Source organism: Nomascus leucogenys, chromosome 22a (genome assembly GCF_006542625.1).
Source record: "Nomascus leucogenys isolate Asia chromosome 22a, Asia_NLE_v1, whole genome shotgun sequence".
Classification (NCBI taxonomy): Eukaryota; Metazoa; Chordata; class Mammalia; order Primates; family Hylobatidae; genus Nomascus; species Nomascus leucogenys.
This window is the reverse complement of record NC_044402.1, coordinates 130,263,412-130,278,923: the sequence shown is the minus strand read 5'-3', so window position 1 is coordinate 130,278,923 and position 15,512 is coordinate 130,263,412. Positions and strand designations below refer to the sequence as shown.

General features: G+C 40.3%; 1 protein-coding gene and 1 non-coding gene across 2 annotated transcripts in view; one reads left to right on the top strand and one right to left on the bottom strand.

The window, feature by feature from the left end:
- Positions 1 to 15,512, top strand: part of DNER (delta/notch like EGF repeat containing) — a 355,032-nt gene that overhangs the window by 101,822 nt on the left and 237,698 nt on the right. The window lies entirely within an intron of this gene.
- LOC115832598 lies at positions 4,533 to 4,594 on the bottom strand. The gene has a single exon (XR_004028122.1). It is a non-coding gene; the product is annotated as a U7 small nuclear RNA (small nuclear RNA).

Sequence of the window (15,512 nt, the reverse complement as noted above, 5' to 3'; positions counted from 1 at the left end):
CTTCTAGCTAGTAGTTTGTGAAATGTCTGACAGAAGTTGTGGATCCTGTGTTTCTCTTGAAAATTTAAAAAATATAATCTGTGGTGCCCTGTGCCTTCAGCTTGGCACCCCATGGCACTTTGGCACACAGTTTGGGAACTGCGGATATAAGCAGCATACGTATTGCCATATTGGCATTTGACAGGCGTGGAAGCTGCTCTTATGGTTCTCTAAGATGTGTAAGTATCACGAAAGGACCGCAGCCTGGAACCCAGTCCTGGTGACTGATCTTCCAGTACACTGTCGGCAGTTGAGGAAATGATACATTTCTGTGCATTGCCAAATGGAGCAAATGCAAACCCATTGATGGTGTTCCCATGACCCTGAGCCATCCTCGTGAACGTCAGCTGCAGGCTCCCCGCTGGATAGAACTGGCCATCTGAATGCGGGTCTCAGTTAAGAATGTGGAACAGTTGCTTTCTGAATAACATTCTTCTAAGTGAAGTTACTACTTTCCAGGAAACCGTTCTCTTCTACCGTGTCCACGGGCTGTGAGGCCGTTTAGAGTGTTTCCTGTGATTTCTGCAGCACGACACAGTGGGCCACGAATGCTTCCTTTTCTGTGTCATTTGCTCTCTTCATTGATAAAGGACACTCATCCTTCCTGTTTATTTTCAGAACTTGTGCTTAGGTTTATTGGGCATGGCTTATTCCAAAGTCTGAACACCTTCTATCGTCAAAACAAATGGCACCAGGGCACAATGTTAATATTTTACATCAAACAGAACTTAAAACACAAATGACATTAAAATAATCATCTGCAAAGTTATGCTGTTTTTTAAATTCCTATTATAATTTTTGCAGGATGGATTGATTTTTCTCATGACAAAAACTTTTATGTAATAAAATTTCACATTCTGAATATTTCTAGCCAATGGGCTGAATCAGTGATATAATTCTGGGAAGAAGAAGATAGTAAAAATATTACAATCCAGACATTACTCCTGCCTCATTGGGAGAGCTCCACAATTATTTAGCCATTTTTATTGAAGGTATAAAAAGTAGAATGTACAATATATGGAAGAAAATCGTCCTTGCCTTTTCCTGCATTGGGTCATACACATAAGCAGCAATGTGTGACACTGCTGCTGTGTCTATGGTGTTTGTCATTGTGTCCCTCCACCAGCACTTTAGGAACAGAGGCTTTGCATGTATTCAGGGCCTAGTGCAGGGGTTAGCAAACTTTTTCTGTAAAGGGGCGGATAGTTAATATTTTCATTGTTGTGAGCTACAAGATCTCTGTGGCAACTGTTCACCTGTGCCGTTGCCATGTGAAGGCAGCAGATAATATGTAAAACGAATGAGTGTGGTTGTATTTCAATAAAGCTTTATTGATGGGCACTGAAACTTGAATCTTATCGAACATTTACATGATTATTTGGAATATTAATCTTCTTTTGATTTTTCCAACCTTTAAAAAGCATAAAAATCATTCTTGCCTCATAGGCTGTACAGACACAGGTTGCAGGTCATATTTGGCCTGTGGGTCAGAATTTGCCAGCCCCTGGGCTACAGAAATGCCTGGAACAGAGAAGGTGCTTGAATGATGAAGATCACATTTTTATTTATTTATTTTTGAGACAGAGTTTCACTCTTGTTGCCCAAGCTGGAGTGCAGTGGCGTGATCTTAGCTCACTGCAACCTCTGCCTCCTGGGTTCAAGTGATTCTCCTGCCTCAGCCTCCCAAGTAGCTGAGATTACAGGTGCTCACCACCACACCCGGCTAATTTTTATATTCTTAGTAGAGATGGGGTTTCACCATGTTGGCCAGGCTGGTCTTGAACTCCTGACCTCAAGTGATCCACCTGCCTTGGCCTCCCAAAGTGCTGCAATTGCAGGCGTGAGCCACTATGCCCGGCCAAGATCACATTTTTAATTAAAATCTTTATTATGAACTATTTTAAACCTACAGAAAAGAACAGAGAATAGTATAATTAGTATCTGCCACTGAGATTCAACAAACATCATTCTGCCATATTGGTCTCCAATTATTAAAAAAAAAAACAAAAACAGGCAAATACAGTTAAAGCCCACCGCCCTCACTGCCACTACCCTAATCCTCCCCAACCCACTTCCCTCCCTCTCTACCCAGAAACAATGATTGTTCCAAGTTGGGTTGTAAGCTTTCTGTCTTTTAAAATATTTTTACGATATAGGCATAAAACGTGCATAGACGTATGACACTGCAGGATCCTTTCACAACTTGTTTTTTTCCCAGTCACTATGGCGTTTCTGCGATTTGTCTGTGGCTTTCAGATATAGCTTGAGTTCATTCATTTAAATTTTCATGCGGTTTAATTTATTCACCTTTTATGAGTCTTATTTAAGAGATTCTTTTCTATCTTGATGTCATAAAGATATTGTCCTATATTTTCATCTAAGGCAGGAATCAGCAAACTTTCAGCAAAGAGCCAGAGAGTAAATAGTTTAGGTGTTGTGGGCCACATGTCTGTTGCAACTACTCAACTGTGGGAAAGCAGCTTTGGACAATGGACACACTGACGGGTGTGACTGTGCTCCAATAAAACTTGATTTATTAAAATTGGGTGATGGGCCACATTTGGTCTGTGAGCTGTAATTTGTCAACTCCTGATTTAAAAGTTTTGAGGTTGTATTTTTAACATTGTCCTACAAAATCCATCTGGAATTCATTGTGTGTGTAGATGTATGGTATAAGTTAGATATCTATGTCAGTCCCAGGGGTCAGCAATTAGCAATTATTCAAGTATCACTTACTAAAAAGTTGATCTTTCCTACACTACTTTTTTTTTTTTGAGACAGAGTTTCAGTCTGTCACCCGGGCTGGAGTGGAGTGGTATGATCTCGGCTCACTGCAAACTCTGCCTCCTGGGTTCAAGCAATTCTCGTGCCTCAGCCTCCCGAGTAGCTGGGATTACATACATGTACCAACATGCCCGGTTAATTTTGTATTTTTAGTAGAGGTGGGGTTTCATCACGTTGGCCAGGCTGGTCTTGAACTCCTGGGCCCAAGTGATTCGACCACCTCGGCCCCCCAAAGTGCTGGGATTACAGTCGTGAGCTATCGCGCCCATCCTTCCTACACTAATTGTTAATGCCTTCCCTGTTACATTCTTATTTTCTCTACATGGCAAATCTCTGTGCTCTCTCATCTGAAACATTGTTCAATGTAGTTATAGAATTATAATAAATTTTTATTTCTGGAGGCGCATAAAGTCATATGTCTTTATTCTTCTTCAAATTATCTTGAAAATATTTGGTCCTTTCATCTCTTATTTGTGTTTTGGATCAATTTGATAAGTCAGAAAACAAAAAAGAAGCATGGGATTTTGGTTGGAATTGTACTGTCCTACCTGGATTAGTATTCTCATTATGTTACTAGCTGAAGGACCGTGAACAAGATAGTTTCTGAGCCTCAGAGATAATATACAGATAACAGTACCTGCCTCACAGGGTGATAGTGAAGATTAAGCGGATTAATATAGGGAGCACATCGAGAACCATGCTCGATATAGCATAAGCACTCAGAAATCTTAGCTATTAATATCTTTAGTAGAAGTCTTCTTATCAAAGATATCAGGACAGTTTAATCAGGTCTTAATTAAAGAAGTTGTGAGGAATTAAAAAAAGTTTTAGATCTACTTTAAGCATCTTATTTCATCTTAAAATGCATAAATATATATTCATGCAGGAGTGGAAAAGGTTTTGTTGACCCTTTATCCACAGTTCCAAGTGCTGATGGTGGCTTATTTCCTTGTATGGTTTGTAATTTTTTACTGTGTGCTGATTTGATAAGAGTATGTGTGTGAGTCCCATGTGTCTTGTATTGTGAAAAGTGTCACTCCACTTCTGTACTGATCCAAAACATGTTTTTTTTTTTTTTTTTTTTTTTTTGTTGTTGTTGTTTGAAATGGAGTTTCGCTCTTGTTGCCCAGAATGGAGTGCAAATAGCACCATCTCGGCTCACCACAACCTCCGCCTCCCAGGTTCAAGCGATTCTCCTGCCTCAGCCTCCCGAGTAGCTGGGATTACAGGAGTGCACCACCACACCCAGCTAATTTTTGCATTTTTAATCGAGACAGGGTTTTCACCATGTTGGTCAGTCTGGTTTTGAACTCTTGACCTCCAGTGATCCGCCTGCCGTGGCCTCCCAAAGTGCTGGGATTACAGATGTGAGCCACTGCGCCTGGCCCTAAACACATTTTTAATGTTAATTTTTGGTTTCGGATGTCCACATGAAGGAGATGTTGTTAATCACAGGGGACATTCATATGGGAGGTTTTAATTATTCATGGGAATTTTATTTTTTTTTAATCCAAAGACTGTAGAGATGTCAGTTTTTCTGCTGGTACCTCAGGCCTGCTGGTGGATTTCTCTAGTGTCCCTTCTGCTCTCTCTAAACAGACGGGAGGCTCTAAGAGGCTTCATGTGTGGGCTCAGTTATAGTTGCTTCTCCTTTCCTGTGCTCAAGGCCCCATTTCCCATCCGCATTTGAGTATGTGTGTGTGTGTGAGGGGAGCCATCCTGTAAAAGCCAGAAAGCCTGCTAGACAGATTCTAAAAGAGCTGGAACACTCCCATGTAACTTTTAGAACCCCAGTTCCCAGAACTGCAGGTCTTATTTCCAGCTCTGTAGGCTGTGTGGTCAATGCAGTGTCATCATGTGCTAAGTTCTCTGGTTGTGAATTTTCTAATCATTCCTGAAACTCAATGATCCCCCTTTTCTTCCACCCCTTTTTAAAGCTTACCTCCAAATGAAAGCATTTTTAATTTTATCTAATATTTTTTTTTACCGGAGAAGGGCCTGGCCATCAGTTCAATTAAAATCTCGAATAGTTAAATTTTCCATTGAGGTTTCTGTTGTATGGATGCCTATGGCATTTGCATATGCAAGATAAGTCACGTGTCTGTGATCTTTGTTTTTGAGACAGGGTCTTGCTCCATCACCCAGGCTGGAGTGCAGTGGCGCTATCTTGGCTCACTGCAACCTCCATCTCCTAGGTTCAAGCAATCCTCCCTCCTCAGCCCCTCAAGTAGCTGGGACTACAGGTGTGTGCCACCATGCTCAGCTAGTTTTTACATTTTTTTTTGTAGACAAGGGGTTTTGCCATGTTGCCCAGGCTGGTATGGTGTCTATAATCTTTATACACTAACAATTCACATAGTTCAACATGGCAAGCATTATCAAATGGGATTGATTTCATCAACATTCTAAAACAGTTCAGGGGATGCTCTGTGTTCAAAAATTGTTAGCTTGAAAAGCCATTATGGATATACTTTTCTGACAGTTTTCCCAGTGGGTTCTTCTAGCCTTCTAATTTTATGCATTAATTGGAAATGCTAAATATTTGCATTTAAAAGAGATAATTTGAATGATCAGTACTGTAGAGTGTCTTCAAAGCTACAGTACCTGCCATACTGCTTCATTAGATACAATGACACAGGTTTTTTCTGCTTCCCTGTATAGCTTATATATAGTGTCCACAGAGCTGCAGAATTAAGGTGGTGGTGGGTTTCTGCCCTCATCCCTTTGCTTCCTGTCTGAACTCCTAGGCTGCAGAGACTCCTGTCTCTGTTGTGACCATCCTTGTTTCTATGCTTCACAGTCCATGACTGTTTCTAGTTGGTAGGGCTTTTATGGGTGACCTCTTCCACTTTCAGCCCTGTTTTTTGTTCTGTTATTATTTTTTTCTTTTGTTTCTTTTGTCTTTCGTAACTACAAAGGTCCTCTCAGCTTCCTCATGGAAAAAAAAAATAAAACAACCCTGGCCTTTGAGCAGATTTGCTAGCCAATCAAAGATCCTCTTTTTAATCTTGCAATGAGACAATCTGAACACACATGCAATTTGTGGGTTTTTGGCTCTTGTTGATTTTAAAACAATTGGTACTGGATATCTAGGGCCACCTGCTCTTTTGCTGGCTTGAATTTTTACTCATTTTCCTGTTTAGTTTTGTTCTTACTGTAGCTGTCTATATGAAGCCTGCTGTATATAGAAGGCTTATCTCCAGATAAATGAGGTTGGATACCCAAAGACTTTAGATTGATCTGCAGAGCCACAGATTTTAGTCCTATTCCCGGGAGCAGATGGGTATTAAAATTAGAGCAGCTGTTTCCAAGTAAGGTTAGAAAAGCTGAAAAGAGAGCAGAGGGAATTTTGTGTGCCTGCAGAGAGAAAAACACACATCAAAGTAGTCAAGAGGCCAGGCAGGTACACAAGAACACTTGGCACTTGACGGCTCAACCCAAAGCCTCCCCCAACTTTTACTGAACAAGGTGACCCTGATTTTTCTGCTCTTGCACCTGGTTTCACAGGCACTCATAGATTTCTCTCTCCAACTTCCCTTAAGGATCCCAGGCCACCGAGCCTAACAGATACAGAAGAACACTCTTCCTGGTAGGGAATACTCTGAATAAAGAATGATTTAGAAAGCAATGGGGTCTCTTCTTTGTTTGAGAAAAGAAATATTTTTTGAGAGCCTACTATGTGCCTGGTTTTCCAACTACCTGCTACCCCACGTTGGTGTCATTTGTTCTTTATTTATTCTTTAAAAATAAAGAGCATGTCATTTGTCCTATTTAAAAAATAAAGAAATGAGAACATTTAAAACGTTTGGAGTCCCTGTCTTTGGGGTCCCCAACAAAAGTGAAAAGTTCTTTTCAAAGTGCTACTCTGACTTGAGTTTCCACCCCTGTTTGGCATGTTTCACTGGCTTTCTCTGTCTTCTAGGAGGAAGGTCAAACTCATTAGGAGGACACAGAGGCTGCTGGATTTTGGCTTCTGCTGGCTCTCCTGGTCCCTGTGGCTTCATGTGGCCGCTGTGCTGGAGGGAGAGTCGCTCTGGAATCTGTGTGCCATTCTTGCCTGGGAGGAAAATCAGGAAGGAACCTTATGGTTACTTTTGGGTAGAGGCAAGTTAGTTTCATCATCTTTCTTAAATATGACAACCAAGGAACAAAGAGTATGTCAGATATGTGAACACGGTAGGTGTTTTAAAAACAATTTTCCAAAATTGCAAAGCACAAAATATATACAGAAAAGCACCCCCCAAAATATGTACAGCTCAATGTATTATCATAAAATAAACACCTGTGTAACCACCACTCAGATCAAGGCTGACAATGTTGCCCTCCAGCAGCTTCCTCGTCCCCACCTCTCCCAGCTCCGCAAAGTTAATCACTCTTCTGACTTCAAGCACGGGTTACCTTTGCTGTTTACAATCTTTACACAAGTGGAGAAAACATTGTGTTTGGGGAATTTGTTCAACTTGTTGTACAAGGCTATAGTTCTTTTTTTCATGGCTGTATAGTATATTTTATCAGTATACTATAACTGTTGTCATCCAGCTCGTTAATGTTCTTTTTTGTTTTTATTATACTTTAAGTTTTAGGGTACGTGTGCACAACGCGCAGGTTTGTTACATATGTATACCTGTGCCATGATGGTGTGCTGCACCCATTAACTCGTCATTTAACATTAATATTCTTATAGTTAGTACTCTTTGTGTTCTGTTTATTAAATATTTGTTTACTATAAGGTTATACAGATATTTTCTTCTATTATCTTTTTGAAGCTTAATTTTTTACCTTTCAATTGGATCTAAAATCCAATTGGAGTTTATTTTTGTATACGGCTTGAGAGAGGGAAAATTTTTCATTTTTTTCTCATTGGATATCAGTTTATTGAAAAGACTCTATTCTAGAAGTCAAGTGTCCCTGTGTGATCCTTTCTGTTTCTTGTCTCTGTTCCATTGATCTATTTGTTCATCTTTCTGCCAATATCACGCTATCCTTATTACTATAGCTTGAAAATTCCTGCTTTCTCATAGAGCAAGCCCTCCCACATTGTTCTTATTCAAGCGTGTCTGTGCTATCGTGGGCCATTTTACAGAAGCACACAACTGTTGCGATTTCTGTTGCAGCAGCATTGAATCTTGTAGGTTAAGAAAAATTTGAGTCTTTCTAATATCCCGTTTTCTAATTCATGACTGGAATATTCCCCCTTTACAATTCTCTTCATTGAGATCATGCATTTTTAACATTTGATTTATTACTAGGAATTTAAGTTTTTTCATCTATTATAAACTGTACCTTTGAGAAAATTATCTTTAGTTTGCTGCTGATACATGGAGATGCAAAATATTTTTATTTTTTGGTAAATTTTGATCTTGCATGCAGCAAACTTGCTGAAGTTCCATATTTTAATAATTTATCTGCATGAATAGTCATATAGTCTGTAATTGACAGCTTATTTTCTTATTGGATCCTTATACTTTCTTTTTATTTTTGCCTCATTGCACTGTGTAGGACCTTTAGTGAAGTGTTCAATGGAAGTGATATTAGCAAACATCCTTGCTTTCTTCCCAATTTCAGAGAGAAACTGTTCTACCTTTCACCAATAAGTATTATATCTGCTGAAGGTTTTTTGTAGATACTCTTTATCAGATAAAAGAACTTTCCTTCTATTCCTAGTTTGCTAAAAGTCTTCACTCTACCTAGATGTTAAATTTAATAAGAGTTTTTTCTGTATTGGTTGAGATGATCATACAATCTTCGCAGGAAATTTAATTCCCAGTTTGCCTGCAGCCTTCTTTTCCTGAGTACGAAAGAGGCAGAAGTCAACATATTTCCTGTATTGATGGCATTGTAGTTTTGTAAAAAAGAGTTTGATAGGATGTATGAGTGTCTCTGATGAGAGGCGAAACAAAAATGTATGCACTGGAATTGTTCTGCAACTTTTTTATTCAAGAAACTGGTCTTTGACTAAAAGCAAAAAAAAAAAAAAAAAAGCATTTCATTTGAGGCTGGCGTGCCTATGTCAGTAAGTGCAGTTGAGTGCTATCTCTTAGGACTTAGTTAAATATGGAAACCAAGGGACAAAGGGCATATCAGGTTTTTGAAGAACAATTCATTTAATTCTTGATATATCTGCAGCTGAGCAGGGCTTAGAGATTCATCACTATGACTTATCACTATGTGTTAATCAGACTAAAGCAATTACCTTGAGATTTCAAGGTAATTTCCAAATGCACTATGTTTTAAAGAGACAGCATGAAAAAGTAGGGAAACAATATGTAAGAGTTTATTTTAATGGATTCATTTTATAGCCACATGTTTCAATTCTGCTTATAATTTCCTTTTAGCCTACTTAGAAATGTGACTCAACTCACATACAAAAATCAGGACACGCTGGTTTCAAGAAAGCTGACTCAGAATTGAGGGAATAATGGACTGACCAAATTAGTCTTGGAATAATTTTTTTGAATTGATGTAGAGTTTCTAATACAGAAGTAAAGACCTATCAAAACATGGAATGTGTATTTCACTAAGACATATAGTTCTTGATTCAGTAAAGCGAATGAGCATTTTTATTATTTGGATTGGAAAAAAAATCTTGGGATGCATTTCTTGGCTGAGTCTACTACTGGCATAAGCACTATAGTGATTTTTTTTTATATCTTTATTCCTAGTGAGTAAGCAGTTGGTGTTGGAATATAGTTGAAATCCTTATTGAAGAAGGTGGGAAAATTTTCTTTTTGAGACAAAAATACTGTGACAGTTGGACCCCAACATTGTTCATTTGCATTTCAGAAGGAAGATGACATTTACAACCACTGCAATTCCTGTTTTGGACATAGAAACACAATATTAAGAACTTAAAGGCCTTTAGAACGTTCTAGTCCCATCCCTTCCTTTTACAGTTGAGGGTGCTGAGCCCCAGGAAGCTTTCTTGCCTTGTCCAAAATCACCTGCAAATGAGACTGGAACCCCAGTCTTTCTCTCCCATATCGTGGTACCTCCAGGTGGCAATTGTTCATTCTTATTTCTCCAGTAACCCTAAGCTATAAATTCTGGAGTCATCTTTGTTGTAGTCCCCCTCTCCAATTGGCAGACACAGACACTCTCCTGCTATTTCAATATCCCCTTAGTCTGTGTGACCTTTCCCCACCCATCGTCTTCCATGGGTCCACCTAGTTCTATATTTAGCCTTGGCATGGGTTGCTCATCATTCATCTCCATTTAGTTCAGCTGATGGATGGAAAGGTAGAGGGAGAATTTCCATATTTCTTCTAGTGAAGGAAAGGTAGGGGTATGACCGTTCATTGTGTTCTTGCTTCAAGGTGGACTATCTAGATAAGCATTCTTTTCATAGTACCAAGATTTATTCTGCAACCTTCGTGCACATAATTATGACTAAAAGAATATCTGGTCCTTTAAGTTGTTTTGCCAAAGGTCCTTCTGTTATTTAATCACTTGGTGCACACCAGTCCAATTAGGGAGTTGCATGGGGGGAGAAAATAGATGTTATTGCTATCCAACTTGTAGGGCCCTGTTCAAGATAGTTTTCTTTTTTGAAGTCTTTCCAGGTGACCCCACCTACATGTTTTCCCTCTTTCATGAACCCCAAAGTCTGTACTGTCTAGATCAGGGACTGGAAACTAAAGGGCCCGATAACAAATATCATATAGGCTTTGTGGGCCAGGTGCTCTCAGTTGTCACTACTCAACTGCTGGTGTATTGCAAAAGTAGTCAACATATTAACAGGTGGCCGTGGTTGTATTCCAATAAAGCTTTATTTACAAAACAAACTGGATTTGGCCTGTGGTTGTAATTTGCCAACCTCTAGTTTGTACTAACAATTTCTAAATTTTAGTTTTGGGACCAGGTGCATCAGAATCATCCGGGAAATGTTGAAAGATACAGGTTTCTAGGCTTCACCTTTAGAGTTTCTGATGAATGGCCTGGAGCTGGGGAATCTGTGTTTTAAAAGTTCCCTGATTGATGCTGCTGCTTAGACAAATCACTAAAACAATGGCTCATTCTAGTTACCTGCTTCCCTTCTTCATTCTTTCCTTTTCTATTTTCCTCCCTCCCTCCTTTCCATCCTCCAGTAAATATACATACAAATAAATACATAACATTTTATTTGTGTTTAAGATTATATAAAATGGCATGATTCTGTAGACTGTTTATTTTGTAGATTGCTTATTTCTTTGCCCTTTTTATTGAGGCATTTATCTTGTATTTATCCTAAAAATTCTTTCTATAATAAGGGATTTAGTTCTTTATAGTATGTTATACATTTCTTCCTTCATGATAGTGTTGCATTTTAAATTTACTCATGGAGTTGCAATGATTAAAAATAATTTTGATGGCGTGAAATGCACTGTTCCCTTAAGGCAGTGGTCTCAGTCAGAGATGATCTTTCCCCAGGGGATGTTAGCAATGTTTTTGGTTGGCATAACTTGGAAGGAGGGATTCTACTGGCATTTAGTGAGTAAGGACACAGTATGCTGCTAAACATCTTACAATATACAGGGGAGCCCCCAACGACAAAAAGTTATCCAATTCAAGGTGTCAAAAGCACCAAGGTTGAGAAAACCTGCTTTAAGGCTATTGTTTTTGTTCTTTGTTTAATAAGACACTCCTTCTTCCTATAATGCTAATATCTCTATTAAAATCTGTATTAAAAGTTTTAAAATTGATTCTGCCACTCAGACAAATTACTAACATAATAGTCCATTTTACTTCCTTCTTAACACCATACACAAATTCCCCCTGTTCTTTCCCATCCTTGCCTCTATCTTCTTCTCCACTTCTCTATAAGTATCACTAGTCCCCTGTGTCCCCTCTGTGGCCAGCATGGTGCTAGGTCATATAATGTTCCTCACCCACTGCCCAGAATTTGTAAGTTCTCCTCTGGGGCTTTGTCACATTTGGTTTCCTCAAACACCGTCCCATTCCCCCTGGATACCTTTGCCCACTTAGCTTGGGTATAATGTTGGAGGGGCTGACCTCTGGTCAGCTCGGTTCTTCCCTGAACCTTTGAAAACTGCCATTAGGCTTAGTGGCCATCAATAGAATCCTAAGTCTTCAAGCTGGAGGAGGCCTTTCGAGATGCAACCCCAGCTCCTCTCTTAATGCATGATGGGTGTGTGTCCAGAGCAGGTGTGCAACTTGTCCCACCCACCTGTGAAGAACTGGGCCAACACCACGGTGCTGCTTGCTCAGCTGGCTCCATCTCCCATTGGAAAACTCCCAGACCACCTCTTCTTGGTGGAGCCATCCGGAATTGCTGTCTTTGTTTTGCTGAAAGCTGCCACTATCATTCTAAAAGAGACTGGTCCCAAGACCTGCTCATAATCTCGTTTCCTATTTGCTATGATCAAATGCATTCTCTCCCTCAGCATTAAAAAAATGTAAGGTAGTTTAATATAAAGGTGTTGGGGTGGGTAACCTCAACCAAACAAAGGATCCCAATAGCTGACATGCGTACCAGCAGGGCAAGCAATTGATGAGCCGACTGCTCAGGGCAAGTCCAAGTTAACGTCTCTGACTCTTCTATTGGACTGTGAGCTTTTCAAGGGCCAGGTAAGGCTTTATTCATCTTCCTGACCCCTCTTACAGGCATCCTGCCTCACACATCATATGTGCTTGATAAGTGTCACATGAATTGCTGAGTGGCCATATTGAGTTGTTTGTAAAAGTACAGAAGAGGCAGGGCTGAAGCCCATACATTTTCTAAACTAGTATGGAAGGGAAGTTAGTTACCTGTGCATCTCCCCAGGCCCCAGCACCATCCAGGTAATGCTGATGCAGGTGTCCACACTTCGAAGCAACCCTATTAGCTTGGGCTTACTATTATCTAGTGACCCTATAAATGGGCCTCTTTCATGCCTTTTAAAGTTGGCATTTCATCCTTCTGTTTGTATGCTGCAAGGGACATGGGAATTGCCAGAAACATGGGTAGCAGAGAATTTAAGGAAGAAAAACAGGCCATGGCTAAAGCGTCACACTGCTACTGCCTTTGAATCACAAGTCCCAGGAGAGGCTGGCACCCTCGCTCAAGTCTGGCCTCCCATTTTACTCAGTCAATTCCCCCAGAACTGCTCTTGGTTAGAGTAGACATTATTTGACACGGGTGAAAAGTCTAAAATAAAATGTGGAAAATAGTTTCAGGTTAGTTCTATGATGTGAAAAAATGTGGCTTAAGCAGATGAATTGATCCGATGCAGCGAGCATACAGCATTTAATAAATGGGCCTGTTGGTTCACTGTAAGCAGAAGACCATTAACCCATGGGCTTTCTCTTTCCTCTTTATTATAGCTGGTATTACAAAGCCTTAATCATTTTTCCCCATCATTAGAATCTAGAAATTATAGCTCGGAAAATATCATGTATTACATTTTATGCATTCCCAAAGTTAGGTCTATTAATTCTGATATTTTGCCTCATTATGCATTTTGGCAGTTTGGTTATTACCTGCTTATAGTTCAGATTTTATGGGACGCAAGAGCAGATGCAACCTCTGCAACAGGACCTTTTCCTTAATGAGATAAAATACAAATACGAACTTTAAAAAAATCTTGACTGTATACAGAAATGTAGGACTTATGATAAATATTTATGATTTGCTTAAAAGTTAATGATTGCACCTTATCTTATATATGCTGTTATGAATTGAAACAGCTTTCCCCAAAAATAAAACTAGTCTGAAGAGTTAGAGAAAATGATGGCAGAAAGCTGCCATTGTTAATGAAACAACTAATATACACTCCAAGGAAGTAGCATTAGGATAAAATTATTTTTAAAAAGGGCCTAATGACCCTGCAATGTATTTAATTCTCTGCCTCATACTCCTGTGTGTGTGTGCATGTGTGTGTGCACACATGTGTGTGTGTCCGTTTGTGCGTGCATGTGTGTACATGTATATGTGTGCGTGTGCATGTGTGTGCATGTATATGTGTGCGTGTGCATGCATGTGCACGTGCATGTGTGTGTGCATGTGTGTGCATACACACTCCATCACATTATTCACTGCTTTGAATCCCCTTAGAAATTTATGCAACTGACTGTTTAATTTTTAGCTTTTGTCCTCTCTTCTTTACTAAGAGTGTTTCTCCTGGCCTTCCGTGTCAGTCATTCATTCTTTCATCCCACATGCTATTTGTGCATTCCTCTCATCTATGAAGCTCAGACAACAGCACTTAGGGTATTATTGATCCTCATCATATTTTCTTTCTGGCTCTTTATCCCCTTCCCTGGTGGGACTGACTCCTGGATGTGGTAAACTGAACATTGCCATGGGACCTGCCCTTTACCACTCAGCTCCATTAACCAGCACCTCTGACACTTCCCACTGGGGTGAATGGCTTCACAAAGTGGCTCACAGAGATGTTCTCTGAGGACCAGAGAAAGGTGGCTTGGCTCACTGTGTTGAAAGCCACTTGTGAAGTGGGTCTGTACTCTTCCTTCCCTCATCAAGGCCGAGGCTGCAGGTTGTGCTGGTTCTGTCTTACCTCTCAGGTCGACAGAGCTTTTACTCCTTTTAAAGCAGATTTAAAGTTATTTAATCACTTTAAAACACCACAGTGGGACATTTAAGGCTCCCCCTTGACTTATGTTCTCAAGACCTGAGACTGGGCCTTGGAGAATCCTGATTCCATTTAACAAGGCAGTACACTTCATAGGCTCTGGCAGCTGCTTGTATATAACATCATTCACATTCAGTCACTCACTCATTCATTCATTTAGTAAATGTTTATCCAGCAGCTCCCATGTGCTGGGCACTGTTCTAGGGCTGTGGATACACAAGTAAATTAAACTGAAAACAGAAATCGGACCTCAAAAAGCCTACATTCTAGTGGGGGAAGAAAAAAATGAATGTATTAAATAATTTAAAATTTATGTGAGATGATGATGGATATTTTAGAAAAAAAAAAGCAAGGAAAGAAGGGTTAAACGTCAGCATCACGCAATATATCCAGGTAACAAACCTGCACATATACTCCCTGAATCTAAAATAAAAATTGAAAAAAAGAAAGAGGAGCTGACATTGACAGAGAGTGGAGACCTTGCTCCGTTAAGTAGGGTCCTCATCAGAAGATGGCATTGGAGCAAAGACTCAAAGGTGGCTCAGGAGCAGCCTTGAGAAGCAAGGGCATTCCAGGCAGAGGGAAGAGCTGGTGCAAAGGCCCTGGGGCAGGAGAGTGCCTGGAGCGTTGGAGGAGCAGTGAGCAAGCCAGTGTGTGTGGAGCCAGTGAGGAAGGTCAGGGGCAGGAGGTGAGGTCAGGGAGGCTGGGGCAAGCACATCACAGAGGGCCTGTAAAACTTGGTGAATACAGGCTGGGCACGGTGGCTCACGTCTATAATCCCAGCACTTTGGGAGGCCGAGGCAGGTGGATCACCTGAGGTCAGGAGTTTGAGACCAGCCTGGCCAACATGGTGAAACCTCGTCTCTAATAAAAATACAAAAATTAGCCAGGTATGGTGGCAGTTGCCTGTTATCCCAGCTACTTGGGAGGCTGAGGCAGGAGAATCACTTGAACCTGGGAGGCAGAGGTTGCAGTGAGCCAAGATGGCACCATTGCACTCCAGCCTAGGCAACAAGAGTGAAACTCCACCTCAAAAAAAAAAAAAATATTAGTGAATACTTTGGCTTTTATTCTGGGTAAAAGTCACTCATTTGTGTAACACTGTTAAGCCTCAACTGTAAA